This window comes from Arvicanthis niloticus, chromosome 10 (genome assembly GCF_011762505.2).
Source record: "Arvicanthis niloticus isolate mArvNil1 chromosome 10, mArvNil1.pat.X, whole genome shotgun sequence".
In the NCBI taxonomy this organism is placed as follows: domain Eukaryota; kingdom Metazoa; phylum Chordata; class Mammalia; order Rodentia; family Muridae; genus Arvicanthis; species Arvicanthis niloticus.
The window spans coordinates 2,079,797-2,102,520 of record NC_047667.1 but is presented as its reverse complement, the minus strand read 5'-3'; the positions used below and the strand labels follow the sequence as shown (position 1 = coordinate 2,102,520).

At 37.5% G+C, this 22,724-nt stretch overlaps 1 pseudogene; it reads right to left on the bottom strand.

Moving 5' to 3' along the window:
* Positions 1 to 1,011: 1,011 nt before the first annotated feature.
* Positions 1,012 to 11,176, bottom strand: LOC117716398 (ATP synthase F(0) complex subunit C2, mitochondrial pseudogene; annotated as a pseudogene).
* Between the last annotated feature and the right edge of the window lie 11,548 nt (positions 11,177 to 22,724).

The window sequence follows — 22,724 nt, the reverse complement described above, 5'->3', positions numbered from 1 at the left end:
CTGTGCTTTGAACTCAGTCTTCAGATGTACATGAGATACTGGATCCACAAGAGATACTTTATCTTATATGTGCTTAGAGATCCCATTGAGCCACTAAAGATGTGTGTTTCTTTCCTTGAAGACAGAATTAAACTTCACATCCATTAAAATGAAAACATTTCTCATATTTGTGTATGATTTATGTGATTTGAAGTCATTAGGACTCAATGCAGTAACTAGTCCTGTAAAAAATCCCATTGATGAAGCTTTATGAATTTCATATTATGCTTTTTGATATAACTTCTTTGACTGTAGACAATCTTCATGAAAACATTCAAGCTTTAAAATATCTGAAAATAATGTCATTTTTATATGTCTTTGAGTACTCTTGATGTTTTTAATAAATGTAATAATAAATGTAGTCTTTATTCAGCACCATTGTAAGCACTTTATTAGGAAACAATTATGTGTGTGTATTTCACTGCTTAGAGTCTGGCTATAGGCACTAATGGAATGCAGAAATATTTGGTGACTATCTGACACTTAGTGCCTAGTAAATGGAATGTTGCTGAGAGTTATTACTTTCCTCTCATGAGGAACTCTCTCCCATGTTGCTTATCTCTGTATTGTCTTGTAAATGATTCTGCTTGTGTAGGCCATCTATTGACATGGTCCACACAAAGTGCACATCCCTTGAAATGCATAGTATTACAGCTGCTACCTCATATATGCAAGGTACCAGAGAAAAAGGGAGAGCCAGAAGCAGTCATTACAAAGTGGTCAAAAGAAGTATTTCAACAGAGCTGATTCAGCTTTAAACATGAAAAACACAAAGGGTTTCTGAGAAGAAATATTTTGAATTGGTGTCCGGAAGACCATGCAAAATTAGTTTTTATTCCCATTGCTGATAAAAATGCTAGGCCGAGAATGCACACCTACAAACTCAGTGTCAGATATAATGGAAATGTCCCCAGACTACTTGGAGAGGTCCAAGAAAAGGAAGACACAGGGCAGATGAGACAGGAAAAAAAACTATGGGAGGTGGAAATGGAGATAGCTTCTTCCCATGGAGAAGAGGATGAGAAAGGCCACCATTAGGCAGAAGAGCCCCATGGCCTCTGAGAGGGAAAAGCCCAGAATTTTGTAGGAGAACTGTCGCTTCAGAGAATCAGAAGCTTCATAGCCAATGAAGAGACTCCCCAAAACAGTCTGAGTTCCTTCCCCAGAGACAGCCACCAAAACTACAGCAGCCCCAGCTCCAATCAACTTGGCAGCTGTGTCAATGTCCCTTGAAATGGCACTGGTTTGGAAGCTGCAACCGCCCAGCTGCTGAAGCACTCAACAGTTGTCATCTGTGGTTGCTTCAACTCCACTGAAGACAGCAGACTACTCAGCAGCTGAGAAGTGCTTCTGATTTAGGGAGTGGGTAGAGATGAACTTGGAACAGGCATATATTTTCAGGGGTGAGGGGCCATGGCAGGAGAGCTGCTTCCAGGGTTGAGCAGACATTGAAAACTAAGCAAAACAGGATGGAGGAAAGATGGAAGGAAGGAAGGAAAGAAGGAAGGAAGGAAGGGAGGGAAGGAGGGAAGAAGGGAGGGAGGGAGGGAAGGAGGGAAGAAGGGAGGGAGGGAGGGAGGGAGGGACAGAAGAGGGATGGAAGGACAAAAGGAGGGAGGGCATAACTATTGGTATGCAAAGAAGAATGGGATGCTTGTGTGTTTGGATGGATGATAGAGCAGTATGTGAGGACTAATTTGAAAACAGTGCTTAGTACAAGTTTGAAATATGAACAGACTTGACACTAGGGAAGCTATTAACTCAAACTTTGAGCTTTGTAAAATGCTGTCATTTAATATCTTCTAAGTAAGACTCAGGAGAGACAACTGTGAATGGCACATTGGAAATATCACTACCACCATTTTTAGGGTAGTGGTGGGTGGTAGCCAACCCACTGTACACTCCAGTGTAGTGACATTGGGAGATGGCCCAGTAGCTTAGTCAGAAAACAAGCAAACAAACATATTTTTGGGCCTTGTATCTTCTCAGTTACTGTTAGCTCCACTATAGTATTCTGCCAAATATGAAGAAGACAAAACAACTTGAGCTGGCTTTAAGCACTTCCATAAATGAAAATATAAATGATGGTCAATTAGAGATGATTTTCTAAACCACTTTCTGAAATCACTAACACTCAGAATGACCAGCTCTTAAGTAGCTTCAGGCATATCCCACATGCACAAAGATACAGCCTTTGTGTCTTACTTGTTGTCATGGAGGCAATTCATTACTCAACTTCTTAGGTTGGAAGGGAGGAGAGTCACATCAGGTACTGAATCTAAAATCTCACCTTTATGAAAGTGAGAATTCTATCTAGGATATTGTTAATTCTGTATCAATTATTCCATCTTATTTTAAACTTGTCTTGGAAACAGGAGCACAGATTTGCATCCATCTAGAATTTGTGTCCAGAGAAGTAGGAAACTGTAATCTACAGAATTCCTACTATGTGCCATATTAGGTTTTATGTGGTTTTGCCTGATGTAGAGGAGACTTTGAGGACACATAGTATACAAGCTCACAAAGTCTGCTTCTTGACCATCCATGTGGGATATCTTCATTTTCTCACTCCATCTTAAAAAAGCTTTCTCCAGAATTAGAATTTGGATGGCATATTAATTTGCAGTAGTTATTTTTATTTTTTGGATGATAAAGCTAGAAACAGTGAAATGTTCTGTGGCTCAGTGCTTATCAGTAATGCCAATGACCAATTACATAATTGTATCCAGTCCCTGACTTATGATTTCATATTTGTATGAATTTGTCTTGGCTCTAATTTTAAGAAGGCTATTCTGGGGGGCTGTATTCCATCAATCAGAGAGCCATATTTTCACAGATTAATCATTTATTCTTGAATATTCCTTATACTTAGTAGGTGATTATTATATACCTATGTAGATAATTAACAAATTGAGCAGATCTAAAATCATTTTGGAGACAATCCCTGGGCCTGACTACTAGAATTAAATTGAGGAGATACATCTTAAATATGGACAGTACCATTTTAATGTCTGGGGCCTCAGTTTAAAGAGTTTTTATGGCTATAAAAGCAGGCTTTAGGGAAAATATTTTATCATGTATGGAAAGGCCTGACAACTCAGGTGATTACACATTTACTGACAGGTGTGTGAAGTGTCATTTTTCCATATTTTTTTAGTTCAGGAAGCATAGACAGGAGTAAAAGGACTAACAAGCTCTAATCCATAAAGTACTTCTCTTTCTTCTGACATTTCCCATATGGGTTCATCATCCTAAAGTTTTCATAACCTCCCTGAACCTCAGCCTAGTTCTAAGTGTTCAAACTCCTGAGCCAATTGGTGACATTTCAAATCCAAGGTATAAAAATTTCTCGCCAAATGTACAGGTTAAATGTTGTCTCTCTATATAAAATAGACATAGTACAACTTGAAAAGTCCCAGTAATATCTTAGTACTTCAAATAATGTAAATAATCACAATTCTGTACTAATCTCAAGATAATCTCTTACTTTTAAGCAATTGGTAAATAATAAATATATGAAAACCCAAGTTACAAATATCCCCATGAAAAATAAAAAGAATGGGAAACTAGCAAGGAAAAAGAGGATACATTACTCTGAATCCCAATAAGGTAAAAATCAGAACCTTGCAGTGCCTGGGGAAGTTCCACAATTCCATAGTTCATCAAGGTATGAAAAACATGATGACTAGGCACGCTGCAGAGTTCTACAGCGCCTTAGAAAACAAGAGCAAAGTGGCAGGAGAAGATCTATCTGTATGGTTGGAGCAGAAAATATCAACTCTTCACATCTTGACAAATCAGGAAGAAAAAAACAGGCTTAGATTAAGGGTAGGATGTTACCTTCAAGGAGTTACCCTGGAGGCCTGGGTTCTACCTGCCAAAGGTACCATGACTACCCAAAACAGCAACATGAGAAGATGAAGTGTCTCCTCACATACCTGCAGGAGACATTGAGTAACAGGTCCTAGTCAAAGTTTCATTTTAGAAAAATTTAAAATTATTTTCTCAGTGTAGGGTGTATGGGAGTGGTGAGTGGTAAAATAAAAAGATACAGCTAGAAATCAGGGAACACAGGATACGAAAAGAGAAAAACCTCATCTTAGACAGCACGTGCTGACAGATGGTAGCTATAAAAAAGGTGGGGAGTAGCCTTAATGTCTAGCAGGTTATAGTTAGAGGTAACACGGACCCAGTCCATTCTCTAGACCTCTCTCACAGCATGCAGTCTCCTTGTCCATGGCAACTAGACTTTCTTAAATCTTCTACCCACTCCTTCTTGCTCTGTAGGAGCCATTTATACAAGTTATTCCTTTTTCTGGAAAGAAGGTTCACAAATAAGCCATCGGCCCTACACCATACTCAAATCTCAGATCTCAGCTAAAACATTGTTCCTCTGGAAAATCTTCTTTTCCTTGCATCCTTGCCCTCCTCCATTTCAAAATAGGTCTTCACAATATTAAAAAAAGAAATAAAGCACTGTGAATTCTCTCACATAATTTTTTTTCACAGCATTAAATTAAGTCTCTAATATGATATATATTTTATTAATATTTGATTCTTCCAATGCAATGGGAGGTCTGAGACGGCTGAGATTATGGATATTTTATTCATCTTTATTTCTTGTGTGTTTCATAGTACTTAATAAAAATCACCAGAGAGCTTTAATACAATATGATAAAGAAATTAAAATGGTTTTATGAGAGGGGAAACAACCATATTTTGCATTGAATATTATTATTAGTCAAATAACTAGCAAGGAATGTAGAACAGAATTTTGAAGAGAGGTAAAGAACAAAACTGCCAATCTAAGAACTAGGTACAAGAAGCTCCTACAGACAAAGAATTGACTTGTTCAATTCAGAGGCACCCACACATATTGCACTAAATTCCTTCTTTAAGGTCAACTTCAAGTTAGTTCCCAGACCATCAAACTAAAGTTCAGGTATACTATATGATACCAAAAACATGCTCTTTCATAAGATATCCCACACTTATTTAATAACAGAATCACTGTAGAGTTTCATAGTATGTTGACCCCATTCAAATCTTGAATCTGCATACATACTCATCAACATGCTTTTCTTGATAAACAAGAAAGAAGAGTAATGGCTTAGGGTAATAAGGTTTTTTTTTTTTTATCAGATTACAGGGCTTCAAAATATTATCTAGATGACACTGGCCAAACAAACAAGCATCCTAGTGCATAATGGTCTGGATGCAGTATGATTACAGAGTTCATAACATTGTACAGAAGGAAACTATCTGAAATACTTTGTGTGCAGGGAATATAACACTAAAAATGTTAAATTGCATTGAATTGTCATTTTGATTTTGTTTTTTACTTGCTCTGAAGCTACATGACCAGGAATTGAATAAAAGGCCAGAATAAATGCTGCACTGGCTTCATCATTATCATCACATCACATCTATCATCACCTTCTTCATGTCCATCATCATCAAAGTAAATGATGTTTCTCTGTGTCATTATTCTGGTCAGTATTAAAATGATTCTGACTACATCTCTGCTAATTCCATGTCACATTTTAGGGCTCCTTCCCTACCTCAACAGCTGAAAAAAAAAAAACAAAGAAGTGCAGAACTGAACACAGACATGACTGCCTGGAGATGTCTCATTAGCAGCTGCTATCAGCTGAGTATGCAGTTTGCTGGGCAGGCAACAGCTTAGCAGAACGCTTAAAAACCTAATGATCATCTCAAGTTTAGATCTCTGTGTTATCATAAAAAATTTTAAAAAGAGATGAAATGCTGAAGTGGTGAGTTTACATAGAAAGAAACCAATGGCTTTTTACTTGTTTATGTTTTAAGAAAAAAATGTATGACTCAAAAACACATTTAGCGAATTCTAGCTCAATTATACTTGAATTTCATGGTAAGCTAAGAACCAAATATCTCATTTACCATTTTTTCTGGATAAGGGAGGGACAATAAATAGAGCAAGTGATGACACAGAGAGCATCTTATCTGCATTCACTTCATCTAGAATAGTCCCACTGCTAGAAAGCAGCCACGAGATTTGAAACACAGTTGGAAATCCATCACTGAATCATTTCAAAAGCAATTCATTAGCTCCCTACTGTAGACACATTGTCTATGCTTTAAACAATCCCTCCCCGCTCATCTTTATGGCTGACTAACACAGTATGTAATGGTTAAAGTTAATATAGGACCATAGTTTTCATACTATAAGACACTTCTGCTACTTGCATGATCTTGCATCCCCAGTTTATATACAAAAATTCCCCCACATTTCCACGGTCATTTTTTGAAATATGCTAGATGATTGTTTCCAATCTTCTTACAGAGAGAGACTAGATGTGCTTAGACTTGCCCTTGGGTGGTACTGGTGTTATTAGTGTTAGATTTGCTTAGAGAGACAAACACTTAGGTCATCAGTGAAAGTATCTTAGAAACCCACTGTATTATTTATTGTTTGCAGTTAATATTTGTAAAGTGCTTTGAGGTCCCAGGGCACAGCTGGAACACAAACACCAGGTGTGTACATAATTATCAATACTTCACTGGGGATTATAGCCACTTCTGTGAAGAGTGTATTTATATGTAGACACTCACACATAATACTTAAAACTATTTTAAAACAACCGAGGGCATTGTCTAGTCTGTCAGTAGCATGAATTAATTTGCAGACTGCTCAAGAACTCAGTGCAAGCTCATCACATTTATAACACATTTCAAGATACACTCTCAATTACAGAGACCACAGCATTTTTCTACAATTTACCACAGTGACACTCCTACACTTTGAAAGGGAAAGGGATTTTGTAATACTTGAGGACAGGCAGGAAGAATTTGAATATCATGATGACTAAGCTTTACCAGAAATCCTCTATTAATTATGAAGCAGAATAGGAAACCAAACGAGCATTTTCAATTGTTTTTTTCTGTAATTAAGTACATAAATTTAGATTGCTGCCAATGAGTCTCAACCATCCTAATGCTTTAACCACTTAGTTCAGTTTTATGGCTGTGGTGATCCCAACCCATAAAATTATGTCATTGCTACTTGGTAATTGTAATTTTGCCACTGTTATGAATTATAATGTAAACATCTGATATGCATACTGTTTGATACTTGACCCTTGTTGGGGCCTACGATGAATATGAATCTAGTAGGCAAAGTACCATAAATCTGTAACTCAAGTTCTTCTATAGTTAGAGAGGAAGCAATAGCAGAAGAATCTCAGGGGGGTTGGGCTATATTACTCATTACACATGGTAAAGAATAAAAGATCCTGCTTCAAACAAAAAGGAAGGTGAGATCCAAGAGCTCAAGTTGTCCTCTGATCTCATCAACCGTAATACAGGAAGGTATTGTGTAAGGCAAGAAAGTGACCTACTGCCACCTCATCCTCAGCTCGGAGACATGGTTTCTCCCTGGTGACCTAGTGCCACTTCATAGTCAGCTCGGAGACATGGTTTCTCTCTTGTTTCCCTTAGCAGTTTCTACAACAGCTACTGTCTGTTACTTAAAGATCATTTTGTTGTCAGACCCTATTCCTATTGCCATTCAGTAAGAAATAACATCTGACAGCTTGCACAAGCTTCTGCCATAGCACCTGTCTTTTATTTAAACATGAACTCCCTCTCTGTATGAAACAGCTGGATAGAAAGTCTGTGCCTTAATTAGCAACGTCTCCCTGGGGATTTGTACTCAATAAATTCATTCTTCAGACAAAGAATGGTGAGATGAAACAACAGAACAAATTGTCTATAATTTTATATTTAGGAGAAACTTACGAATGTTTGTGTATACACATGCCTGTTGGAGGGGCTCATTGTTATTAGAGATATTAGAAGCCCAGCTCTCTTCTAAACCAATTAGCACTAAACTATGTATTACAATGGACATACACACATTTTAAAGCAGAGTGCCAGCTGAAGTGCTGTGATTTGTACCCCTGTTTCTACTTTTAAGACAGGGTTTCATGTGGTCCATTATACTCTCATAGTCCATATATAACCAAGATGACCTTGAAGTTATGATCTTGCTTTGGCCCTCCATATGCCAGCTGTTATGATTAAGCCATGCACCACCATACCTGTTGTATGTGATACTGGGGATGAAAACCAGGCTTCAGGTAGTCAACATAAGGTTTTGCTAACTAAGCCCCAGACCCAGCATGATATGCTTCTTTATTAAGAGGAAGCTTATTTAAGCCCATTCTGATTTTTTTAATATTTCCTTCATTATGATTTGTAATGATGCTGATACCGTCTATCACGTAAAATTACAGACCGAAATGCACAGCAAGTACTGGGTGACCTTGAAACATAGTAAGTCTCTTGATATCCAGGGTTAATAACAACTCTCTTTTAGACAATTCCTAAACAGTTATAATAAATAATAATAATAAGTAATAAGTGATAATAAGTAATAATAAATAAAGAAGCTACTTCTCAGGTACAATCAACTACATACAGTTCAGAGGGGACATCTTTTTTGTTTTTTCAGTTTATACCTATTTTCTTACCATGGCTTTTTAAAAAATTATCTTCTATAGATCAAACTGCCTCCAAACTCACTAAGCAGCTGAGGAGTACCTTAAATTTCTGAGCATCTAGCCTCTAGCCCTTCCCACAAGTATCAGGATTATATGCCTGTGCCACCACTATGGGTGGTTTTATGAGAATTAATGAAAGATGTTCCCCAACAAAGATAGCTAAATCTCTGGCCATAAATTTGTTTTCTTATTGCCATATTGAAAAGATACAATGTACACAAGATAAAGTGTCATGTGATACTTTAATAGCCATACACATTGTGTCATATGACACTTCAGTATCTTTACACATTGTATCTTGTGATAGTTTAATTATTTGTACATATTGTGCAATTTTACAATAAGCTTAGAGAAAACATGCTCCTCATTAATCATTTCTCTAAGATGAAAATTTTTGAATTATTGTTTTATAGCTTCTGAAAGGCACATTGTATTCTGATTTATAGTCACTACAAAAATAACACACAGGAGAACTTTTTATTCTTAACATTAGCCATTGGTCACTTTAGCCATTATGATTAATAACTTTGCCCACTTTTCCACACTCCATGCTCTTCCATTGTCCAATAAATAATACTCTTTCATCTTCCATGAGATGAACAATTTTGATTCCACACATAAGTGAGATCATGTGGCTCTTGGTTGGTTCATTTCACTTACAATATGATGGCTTTTGATGATCTACCAAAACTATATTTGTTATTCTTGTGTGCATATATGTATATATGTGCCCTTGTTTGTGTGGAATATGTAAGTGTGGCTACAAATGTGTGTCCATATAGAGTATATAAGTCAACAAAGGCTATCTTTACTGCTCATACCTTATTTTTTTGACAGAGTCTCTCTTTGCTTGTGTACCACATAGAGTCAATTAGTGAACAAGCTATCCCTAAAAATCTGCTTGACATTAGGCCCAACATTGGGAATAAAACCATATACTTTCATACCCAGCTGTCTTATTTAGATGTTAGACATACAGCCCATAATGCCGTGCTTTTGTGGCAAGAATTTTAATACTGAGCTATCTTTTTCCATTTTATTATTTACCTTCTCTCATGCTACCAAAGTATGTGACAAAGTAGAATGAAGGGGGCAAAGGCATATCAGCTTCTGGCCTTAGTCCAACATAGCAGGGAAGAAAGGCAAGCAGACTACCTCATATATGCCAGCGCTCCCTAAGGCAGAGGCACTTTCCTTGCAGGAAGCAGAAATGGAAGACTGGATCCTTCACAGTGTACTAAGCATAGTTTCTCTGTCAGTTGGAACTAAATTTTTAAAAGAAGAACTGCCTTAAAATACTCCCACAATCTGGCACCAATCATTGAACCTGTGAGCCTGAGGGGCACATTCAGCTTCCAGCTGTGACATACACATTGCTATTAAATGGTATGGCTCTGTTCTCTGCAATGATAAATGATTCCTAAAAGGTTACAGAACTGGAAGTATTCCTCTTAACAGTTGGAATGCTACCCCAGCCATGACTGAGAAAAGAAATTTGAAGGTGACTTTTTGGTTAAACATATCTCTTAGCAAACAGGTATTTAGAGGGAACAAGACTAGTGGCAACTACAGGCAACAAATTAAAGTGCTTATGCTCTCAAAGAGCCTTGATCAGAAGTAACAGACAGCAAGAACCTTAGGGGAAAAATTATACAACACAGAATAGAAAATACAGCTTCCTTAAGAATGGCTCTATCAAGGTCCAAGATAGGGATAAAATTTCATTGTCAGATGTATTGTGTTTAGCTAGCAACTGTAATAATGAATGCAGAAAATGATATTTTATTTTTAAGTCAGTCTCTCTTTCTTCCTCTGCGCTAGAGGTTGTCTTCTAAGTGGTTGTGTCAGAAGAAAATGGCAGAAGATCTTGGTTTTCAAAGGCTTTGGAGAAAGATGTAAGTCAAGTCTCAAATTTCTCATGGGGTTGAGGAAGCAAAATAAAAACCAGGAAGTCATTATCATGGGAGAGGAAAGGGTTCACACCACAGCCTCTGCTAAGCCTCTCACCTGCTCTTTACACAGGGTTTTCCAAAATGAAACTCAGGTCTGTATGCTTGCATAGCAAGCCTTTCACAGACAAAGGTTTCTTCCTAGTGCCCAGTAGATGACTTATGAAGCAAGCTCTTTACTTAGTGAACTGTCTTCTCAAGCATGCTACAGATAGCTCCTCAGTTCTGGTCCAGGGCTGGCTGGTCCCTGGTATCCCATGCAGGTACATTGAGATTTCTCTTCTTCCAAGCCCAAAGCAACTTCTTACTTGCTCCCAGGTTCATTGCTACTAATCAGTGGGGATTGCTATACATGCCTTCATGTTTATCTAATAGTTTTTTTTAAATAACTGAAAAACATGGATTTTTTTTATACAACCCTCACCACATGCCATTTCTGAGTGATCCCTGCCTGGATAAGCTGCTTTAAGAGTGAGCATTTATCTAACAATCCCTCCCCTGCTCAGGGTGTATAAGACATTCAAGAATGCTGTGGCATCTTAGATTTCTGTTTATTTTTTCAGGCAAAGCAGTTACCTACTACCAGAAAATGTGCTACTTTCTGTTTGGAGATTTTGCAGCAGAAGGAGCAATAATAGTTTCTGGCATTTTAGCAAGAAAGTGAAAATTAGCAAACACACATACAAAACTAATGGCAAAAAGCAAAGATGGCTCTGGTAAACAGCATGGCAATTTGTATAAAACAATAGTAGAGTCGTCAGTCATTGATAGTCCATGTTAAAACCAACAGTGTCAGATATCATAAGAATTATAGAAATGTGTAGACACACAGCAGGGTACTTCACATAGTCTATATTCTGCCCTTATATTCATCTCTGAAATGCTAGAATAGTTAAAAATGGGGGATTTTCAGGCTATGGAAGATGACACAGACAGTAAGAGCTCTTGATACACAAGTGTAAATGCCAGTGTAGTAACCTCCAGAACCTTTATAAACATCTATGTGTGGTTATATACCTGTAACCCCAGTGTTGGGAAAAGAGAGGATAGAAACAAGAGGATCATTGGGCCTTGATGGCTACCACAATAACCATAAAACACAGAGTTCCAAGCTCAGTGACATTCTATAAGAAGAGAATAAGGCAGAGCGTGATAGAGGACAACAACAGACATTGTTGTGAAAAAATCACCTCTGATTTTTTCCTGAATGTGCATGAGCTTGACAACTGTACACATGTACACACAGATACACACACACACACACACACACACACATCTGTACACACAGATGTACCACAAACAAATAAATCAAGAAGTAAACAAACAAACAAATAAATACTAGTATATCTTTACAGATGCACAAACAAACATGATGGAAACCTTGTGATCAACATGTTAGTCCAATATACAGCTAAGGTCAGAGCCATCATCCATAGGACTATCTACATCATTTATTAGCCTGGTGGTACCCAAGTAGAGTTTGAGCATCAACACTGATGATTTCCTTCCTGGTTTAGAGAAATTCACTGATCTGAGAATAGTTGGGAGATAAAATCTGGATGAAATCAGTTGTTTCTAAGGCTGCAGTGACAAAGAAACTTGTTGAGTTTTAGCCACAGAAGCATGAGGAACCATGTGCAATATTAGGAGTTATAATCCTAACATTTAGAGAGCCAAAAATCATGAACTCCTGGGTTTATTGACCAGTTATCCTAGGTGACTTAGTAAGTTCTGGTAGAGTGAGGGACCTTGTCTCTTATATCAAGATAGATGGCTTCTACGAAACAATAGTTAGGTTTGTCTCCCATCCTCCATATATGTACACTGGCAACCACACTCCAGAAGAACACATAAGATCTCCTAAACCCTCAGTTCTCATCTTTGCTTTTAATGATGAGCATCCAATTGGTGTGATGAAGGAATGTACAAAGGTGGGACATGATTGTACTGATCCATAAGACAAAGTTTTGGCCAGAAGTCAGCTTTGTAAGACTATAGCCACACTCCAAACAGTAGTCCATACACAGATAATGAAAGGCTCTGGGGCAGACCAATAGGACAAAATAGCTTATTAGATCTTCCAGGATTAGTTCTGTCCTTTAAGGTAGCTTTCCCAGAATAAAACTCAAAGTCATGGTTGGTTCTCAACCTCCTGCAGACCAGTGTGTACTGTGCCTAACAGTTCTGCCATAAATATAATGTTTGTGCTGGGTGGAATCCTAGGTTCAAATTTGCTGAATGCTTGGAAGAATAATCAGTATCAGTGCTGCTGAACTCTTTGACCATAATATATGTTGAGTTTCGTTAAATAAACCATTTGCTGCAAATATATATTTTCTTTCTAGGTTTTTATTTCTTTTTTCTTTTCTTTACTTTTTTTTTTTTTAATGCATAGATGTGTTTGTCTGCATGTGTATATATACCACATGTGGGCTGGTATCAGGATGCCAGTAAATGGGGTTGGATCTTGTAGCATTGGAGTTACAGTTTGTAGTAAGCTGATGTGGAAGTGCTAGGGGTTGAAATATTGTCCTCTGGAAGGACAAGAAGGACTGTTAACTACTGAACCATAGCTAAACCATTCTGGGTATTCTTTTTAGGGGGGGCAAGAACAGTATGTTATACAGCATGTGTGTGTGTGTGTGTGTGTGTGTGTGTGTGTGTGTACTTGTATAAAGGTTCTTGGTTGAGGTAAGGAGTCGTCCTTCATTGATCTTCACCTTGTATATTCAGGCAGGGTATTTGAACTGAACAAAAAGCATGTAGAAAATGTTAGCATCACTAACCAGCCCACCATGCACAGCCAGACTTTTACCTAGGCTATGGTTATCTGAGCAAAATATTCGTTCTTGCATAGGATGTGCTTTGTTCACTGAGGCATTGGGAGAGTCCACATAAGCTTTGTTGGGACAGAAACTGTGCTTCCTACAATTCTTTATTCCCATGTTTCATTCTGGTTGAAGACATGGATTCAGCTGGAGTACAATCTTATTCTTAGATACTGTCTTGCTGTGTTTTCACTTAAGATAGTTATAGTTTGATTTCTACACGAAATTTAATTTTAGTTAAATTTTCTTTCAGTTGTCAAAACTTAGACAAGTACAGCCCATGATCTCAGATCTTCAGAAAAAAAAAATGTAACATTGGAGTCTGCTCCATAAAGATCAGTAATCTGGAGCAGAATGTGTCTGCCTAAATAGTATTGAGATATTGGGCCATTTTTCTGCAAGCCTTCTTCTTTGCTTCATTTCTTTTCTTCCTCCTCTCTCCCAACCTTCTCTCTCTCTCTCTCTCTCTCTCTCTCTCTCTCTCTCTCTCTCTTTCTCCCCCCTCTCTCTCTTTCTGTTTCTCTTTCTCCCTTTCTCCCTTCCCTTCTCTCTTTTGTTTTTCTGAATTTAAGAGGAAAAAATACCTTCTGGGTAAAGATGTGCTTTTCCAATATTCACACCCATGCTTTCAGTTGGAAGGAAGATCCTAAGTATATCATATCTGCCCATGAGCAGTGCATTGAGTGTGATTCAACACTGAATTCCCTGTGTATTACAAAAACAAACACATATGCAATAGAATGACTATTATACTTACTGTACTGGTTTAAGACCATTAGTTTATTCTCAGGAGATGAAGAAAAGAGTTAAATAGCCTAAGGTTCCAAAGTTCTAATTAAAAGGAAGATAAAAAATCCTTTTTAGTTTATATGTATGTATCTTTGGAATGCACATTGGGTGCATACATGCTAATATTTATGTGATTTAACATTTAAGAGTGGGTGGATATGTGTACATGTGGAGGTCAGAGGCTGATAGCTAGCCTCTCCTTCAATCAAACTTCCCACTTTATTGAGGAGACACAATCTCTTCATAATACTATTTTATTTAACCAGCATTTTATATGCATTCTGTTCCAGCACACCCAAGTGGTGATATGACATGAAGGCTACCATGCCCTCCAGACTTTTATATGGGGATCCAAATGTTCATCCCTTGTACTCACCCTGGTGTTTATGCACTAAATACATTCTCCACTTAGTGAACTCCAATGGTGAGAGGTCATAATAAATAAAGCAGGTATAAAGCCTGGACTGAATTGACTCCTTTCTCATTGTTTTGAATGGACAAGAAATATCTAATGGGTATACATTTATTTGGCTCACAGTTTAAGAGGATAAAATCCATTGTGGTGGGTAAGACACATAGGTTGAAAGCTATATTTCCCCAGGACTGTGTTGTAGTTGTTCACATATCCATATGCCTTGAAACAGGGCAACTGAAGCTTGGAGCAATACTGTATCTATCCTTAATGCCTGCCCCAGAGCTACCCCTTTCTTCCCCTGTCTTTTGCCTCCTAAAAGTTCTACAATATCTAAACTGCTACCAGCTGGGTATCAAATGTTCAAACATATGAGATTCTGGGGACATTTTGTTTTCAAGTCATGAAGATTTTCAAATCCTGAACATCAATATGCATATAGGTCCTCCCCCCAGAAGAAATTTAGAAACCTAAACTAAGAGAGTATTTACTTAGAGTTAATGAATCTTAAAGCTGAAGAAAACAGAGCCAAGGATGAGGAAGGAGGTTAGAAACATCTGAAAGTCAAGTCAATGTAACAGTATACCTAAAATGCTGGGTAGTGACAATTGAGAGGTGCTGTATGAGGATTATAACAATGTCATGTGTCACCAAAAAGATGAGTTTCTTCTCATCTTTCTCTATTTAAAAATATCTACTCTCATTATAAAATTTTGTGTTTATATAAGATTATAATATAATTTAAAGGAATCTAAACTCATCAGGCACTACTGTCTGACACTTAAACTGATGACAGTCTGCTCCCCACTTGGACTGAACATTCTTTTGTGCAAACAATTCATAACAGCTGTGATGATTTATTGTTATGATATAATTTTTTAGAAAACTATGCACAGTTGGAGAGATTGCTCTGTGATTAAGAGCACATGCTATTTTTTTAGAAGACCTAACTTAGTTCTTACCTCTAAGGTCTAACAGCTCACAACTGCTATATCTATAGCTCCAAGGGATCTGATGCCTCTGGCATCTCTAGATACCTGTAATCTTATGCACAAGCCCACACATGAACACATAGGTGTACACATAATTATAAATTAAAATATAACTTAAAATTTTTTACACAATGTATTTTGAGCCAGGTAAAGGAAAGGTTTAATATAAATGTCTCTTTTATTGGCGAGCAATCCTGTTACTCATTTTCTAAACTCTGAACTGTAATGGGTGTCATATTAGCAACTATCAACTGGAAAACAACACTTTTCTGATGAAACACACCAATTTATGTGTATAGAGGTAAGGAATTTAGAAAGATGTTAAAACGTTCATTTGCCCAGATAATAATAGTAGATTCTCTCCTAGAGCCTATGATCTCCCTGGCCAAGTATCAGTATCAGGAATGAGTTCTATTCTGTTCTGTGGAGTGAGCCTTAAATTAATAATAATAATAATAATAATAATAATAATAATAATAATAATAGTAATAAAGTTGATTAGCCTAATTACAATCATGCCATTATAAAGGTAGGAGGGAAGATGGTAAGATCTAGCGGTTGTTCTGGTTAACTTGCAGCAGCAGTGAGACTAGAGCTATACATGATTGAGTAAAAGTTTCATGGAGAAGGGGCATGGCTGAGGTGCACTGGCTATTGAAATTTGTTGTGGTAGACAAAGCCAGATTTTTTCTAGGAAAATAGGCTGGCAAAGTTGTCATTGCTCCAGTGCATGGTCCCACACTCATGCACATAAAGCCAATGCTAATTGAACTCTGTGAGATATAAAAAATGAGATAAAGATAGGAGGAAGATATGGCAGACAGGAGCTTAAATGGAGGTGGAAGGGAAGTCAAGCAGTGTTAAAATTAAAATCATCATACAAACATGAAGTTCTAAATAAATACACAAACAGAAGATTGATTATAACTGAATAGTTCTGATGGTTGATTAAAATTCCAAAGCAGCATCAGATTGTGGTGTGTTAAGGAGGCTCTTACTACCATGTTACTTGTTAGAAAAACTTTAGTAGTAGGAAATAGGAACCTCCAATGATTATGTGGTTATAATCTACAAACTTTGGTGGGAGTAGAATGTAAAAATTATAAGGATTTAATTTCAGAGTCAAACTGCAGCCTTCCCTCTTTTAACAAATACCCTATTGAGACTTGGTCTGTGAATCTCTAGTTAACAGACAATGCCAATGCCATGATAACACTTCTGGGAAGTGCTTAGGTAATAGACAATCTCAATGTCAGGCAGATCACCTTGGATGAGAGTTTATATCAAACTCATGCATCTTGTTCTGTACCCCCTTCTCTGCCTCCTGCCTTGTAATCAGAGACCTCATTGTAGAAGACTTGTGCTGAAAACTCACAACTCCATCCTCACGAAGTGATATGAATATACTTTACCCACATGTGCTCAGATACCCTCCTTCAGAGCCCCTGACAGAGGCCCTCCCATATTGTTGTGTTCTTGTCTGGTCATTGCATTAAAAATTCTTCCAACAAACTTGTTATTCCCCTGCTACATTATTTTAGGGTCCTCCTTAAGCCCTCCAATCTATAACCCAATATAGAATAGAGATACTTGTCCCATGTAAAATTCAGCTAAACCAACATAAGGAAAGGACTTCACATCTAATGATCTTTTCATCCATTCAGAGTTTATACCTGTAGGTACAATCCAATGTAAAGGCTTTGGACAGGGTCAAAGCCAGCCCTGGGTCACACAGAAATTGTTTTTTATTTGTTTTGTGCTATTTGGACATTCACTGAGGTATAATGTATAGTTATATTAAAAAATAACTTGTGTTCTTAGTAAGACAGCTCACACTGTCACAGATGCATGCATCCAGATCAGGAGACAGAACAGTACAGAATCTCCACATTACTGCTAATTCCCTTATTCTCACTAGCATTCTCAATAATACTTTTATCTTAAAATAGCAGAGACTGATTTAGCAAGATTTTAAAATTTATAACAGATTGGATCTTGTGTGATATTATGCTTTTATTGGTATTTTCTTTTGATGTTGGGAAACTTATCAATTTAAATTTTTGGAAATATATGACACTTATATTAGGTGCTTAAATGGACTACATATGCACATCCAGCTTTAATAACAAATAAGCAATGTAGGAAAAAGTTGAAGGTGGCATTCCTGACCAAGTCTTTCAATGAATACAAATTCCTGAAAGGAAATTCAATTTCTAACCTGTGTCTTTAATTTTTTTTCTGCTTAAAATTTTTTATATATTTTTTTATATTCTTTCATTTTTGTTAACTATTTCTACATACTTCCAACCAATTTGTTCAAATTCTCTCTTTCTCTTTTTCTCCCCACCCCTCTCTCCTATAATGAAATCACAAAAATAAAAGTAGAACCCAACAAACTAAAAAAAAGAAAACTCAGAAGACAAAAAAATCATAAACTTAATAAATTGAAAAGCATATAACACACACACACACACACACACACACACACACACACGAAATATGCCCTGAATGTGGCTGATATTCCCAGAGACACACCATTGGAGAAAATTTGCCCTTTCCAAGAATGTGTCAATTTTTCATTAACTTCTTTTTTAAATCTGAGACTTGATGTCTAGTTTCTCTTCTCATTGCTTGGGTTTTGTCTGTTTTGAATCTATCCAGGTACTGTATGAAATATCTCACAGTCTCTGTAAGAAAGCTGTTGATGATACCATTATCCTCCAGTAACATTAAAAGTACCTGCCAGCACCATAAATGCTAGTCAACCGATGATTCTAGGGTGGCACCTGATAGAGTTCTCTGAGATATAACTAAGTGGTAAAATATGCATCAGTCTGGGTGTATCTCAAAGAAACAGTTTTCTTGGAGTCAGTCATCACCTCTGCCTCTTACAATCTTTCTGCCTACCAAGGAAGCTGGTTTTAAGATCAAGGAACAACAATACAGCCAGCAACCTAAGGGAGTTTGGAGACAACATTCTTAACAAAGGATTCCTTGAGTCCACAGACCTGATGATGCTTTGATTTCTCTCAAAAATCCAGATAAAAATGCTACTTAGATGCACAATTACTTAACTTCATCACTGAAAAGAACAAAATATCTAATCCAAACAACTACTAAAAGATTTATTTGGACTCACAGGTAAAAAGGATGCCCATCATAATAGGGAATTGATGGCACCAAAGCTATTCATGACAGCATCCTGAGTCAGAAAGCAAACAGTGATTGTGCTCAGGTTATATTCGTCTGTATATTGAAAGCACACGAGTGATGCTCCTCCCATTTAAAAACAGTCTGCCCAAGTCATTAACCTAGTCTAGGAAGTTTCTCACATACATGTCCAGAGATGTGTTTCTACCAAGCTGCCAATCAAGAGTGAGCATTTGTTGTGTGGCACTTGTTATTTTGATCATAAAAGATATTATCTTAGAATCACCCCAGTATCTATGGCTACTATGGCAGGGAGATCCAGTGGCAGCTACATCCATGATAATGGCAATAAACTTATTACCACTTCATAGCAGATAGCAGACAAGAGTTAGGAGAACCTCACCTAAGATGTCGTCTCTTGTTCCTTTGCCTTTATCGAGCTGTGAGTGATGGTGGAAGATGCTAAAGAATACACAAATACTAAGATGAATTAAAAGTAAGACTCCATGATGTAGTTTCCTTGAGATTTCTATCTATGGTGGATTTTGATTTTTTTGGTGATACAACAAATTTGGTGGCCAGGCAGTGGTGGCGCACGCCTTTAATCCCAGCACTTGGGAGGCAGAGGCAGGTGGATTTCTGAGTTTGAGGCCAGCCTGGTCTGCAGTGTGAGTTCCAGGACAGCCAGGGCTACACAGAGAAATCCTGTCTTGTACACAAAACAAAACAAAACATAACAAAACAAATCTGGTGGGGGTACATTGTGGTGATACAATTCTTTAAAGGTCATTCATGCTTCGGTACATGTGGGGAGCCAAAAGAAGGCGGCTATCATCCTTGCAGCCATCTTGAGCCATATACCCTGACCAGAGACTTGATTGCATTAGCCTACAACAGCTGAGCACACTCTGATAACATCTTGCTTTAGATACCCAGGATTTGCCCTTGGGTGTGTGAGACTTAAAGGTGTGTGACGTAAGGGTGTGACTTAGAGATCAGATTTAGAGACAAGACCTTAGGGCATGATTAATGGCATGACTTAGAGGTGTGGCTTAGAAGTGAGACATATAAAAGGCAAGAGGCAGACAGGAGAGTTCAGAACAATTTGGAGTATCAGAGAAGCAGACACTTCAGAGAGTACAACTTGGAGTACAACATGGAGTTAGTTATTAGATATTAGGCACTTGGCACTTGGAGGAAGAACTTGGAATTAGACATTAGGCACTCAGCACTTGGAAGAAGAAACTTGGAACTTGGAGGTACTAGGGACCAGGAATTTAGGATTTGGGACTTGGAGAGAAGAAGAGAGACTGAAGAATAAATGGCATTGAATCACACTCTGTTTGGTCTCCATTCCTCACATCCATCCTCACTCTCTCTCTTGCTGACCCCTGACCCAGAGACCTGAGCAGCTTGGAGCAGTGCGGGCTAACAAGTTAGTCCCCAAGGCTTTTGGCAGTGTGGATCCCAGCATTGACAGAAAGGTCCGAGACATTTGGGCCCCCAAACGTGGGCCAGCTCGGGCCTCAACAGGTACATAGTCTTTTCCCTGCGCTATGTAAAAACAATAAGTCATTTGTCTTTCAAAATGTACTTTGGTGTAATTTTACTTGTTTCTTAGTGCCCATCTGTAGTGAAAATGTGTTTATATCTTCTCAGAAAAAATGTAATGCAATGTCATTAAGATACTGTGTGGTACCATAACAGATACCTGACAGAAATCTTAGCATACCTTCTAATTAATGCATTATCCAGAATGACCAACTTGCCAAACATGGATCATGCCAATTACAGGTCCTGGTTTTATAATCTTAACCTTTTAATGCCTCCATACCCTTGTGCACCCCTTGTTTATTGTTCATACTGAAAAATAGGAAAGTGGTTGAAGAAAATAAATTTGGACAACTTATGACTTTACTCATGGAGGAGAAAGTAAGAAAAAGGAAAGCATGGTGGGGCATCAGATACTTAGAGATGCTACCATAAGCATGTATATTTCATTCATGCATATAAAACACTTGAAGCATTGCCAGCCAGGATGCAGTATGGCTGGAACTCAATATCCTTACAACATTGGCATAATATCCCAGATTCAGTACACCTGCAGGCATGAGGAGAAAGCCAGTCCACTCAGGGGAAATAAGTTTCCAATAGCCGATTTCTATTTCTTCTCATGCTGTCCTTGATTTATTGTCTTTGTTTCACTCTGCCAGAACAAAAAGCTTCAGCTTTTAGGATGAAATGATATGCCAGACTTCACTAAATGTATTTGTAAGACAAGGACAGCCAACAAAATTGAACTTCAAGTATGGAGATGGGCCGTTATTTAAAGCTTAGGAGAGATTATTGGAGGATTATTATTTTATCAAAAATATTTCAGCTGTTAAATTAGCACTATGGTTTTCAGTAACTTTGGCAGCATGCTAATTTATCTCCCACCTTGCAAGAATTTAGAGTTTCATTGCCAACTTTTTGAAAAGCCTGACAAATGTCAGTGGCCTGTGTTCTAAGACATCCAGGCTTACTTAATTATTGATAGGAGAGCTGGGAGTCAGAATATTCAGAGGGAAATTACATGTATGGCTGATTTGAGTTTTATTACTCAGCTTTCATTTCAATGATCTATATGAATGTTCAATTTGATGGTTTGATGATCACTTTCAGGTTTTTAGAGGACCCTCCTGAAAGAGGAATTCAAACATAGGCACACAAAATTGATTTATGGCCATAAGGAGCCACATTCTTTCCTCTCACTTTTTTTTATAATATAGTATATTTTAGGTACTTTAAATTGCCTCTCACTTTAGAAACTTTTGTGTGTCTCTGTATGTATATATGTGCTTGTCTACATCTTCACAAGTGCATACATGCCATAGTCAACATACAAAAGTCAGAGAACATTCTCAGTTATGGGTTCTTGGCCTCTATTTTTTTTTTAAGACAGGATCTCTTATTCTGTAGTGCATTTACTAAGCAAGCAGTTCTGTGAGCTTCAAGGGATTCTCCACCACCTATTCAACAGAGTTGCACTGAGATTACAGACCCATGTTCCTGCTAGTATAACTTTTATGTTGGTTTTATGTTGGTTCTGGCAATCTGAACTCAGGACCCAAAAGCACTTTACAAACTGATCCATCTCCCCAGTCCTGCATCTTTTAAAGCATTCTGCCACCAATGCATCTTTAACATACATTGAGAGGATAAACATTTATCAAAATTAACAGCAATAAAATGATTATAATCCATTTTCATTAGCATTTGTAAACTCTAGAAGGTTTTCTCTAATTTAATTTAATCCACACCTTGAGTTAAGTTTGCTATCTAGTAGAATTCCTTTCCTTTCTTCTTAGGTGTACTTTAGTGAACTACAAGATAAAAGATGATAGTGAGCACTGACAAAGATGAATCAATCACATGCTTGTAAGAAGGGTCATTCACTTGAAATTAACCTAATGTTAGTTGTGGGAATTAAAACAATTTCACAAGGAAAGTTGCTATAACAGTAGCCTGTTTCTCCCACACAGACTCTGAGCTCTCTGAGGTGCTAAGTCAGTGGGAGCAAGTTTTGTTAGGAGTGTCTCCACCACAGATGAAACTAACATCATGCTTCAGGAGGGCAGCAATATATTCTTTGTGGGTGGAAAGAAAGGGATACTTCTTGTTTAAATGAGACTTACAGAAGAATGTTCTCATAAGGAATTGACATAGAGGGGAAAGGAAGCTTCAAACAAAAGGGGAGACCCCAAGAGAAATAGAATAAGATGCCTTCAGTGATACAAATGTACAAATGAGTGGATGCAGGTAGTGTCCAACTGGTTTCTGAAAGTTAAAAGCAGAGAAGTCATAGGAAAGTAAAAATTTATGAAGGGGAAGACTTTGAGATTGTACCAGGAACAGTAGAGAGCTGTTAGAAAGGAAGGGCAGCAACATATTTAAATTTTTTGAAATACCACTTGGTTAGAATTTATAATACACATGGATACAGATTGGAAAATTCAATAAACATTGAGGTGCTAACTTTATTC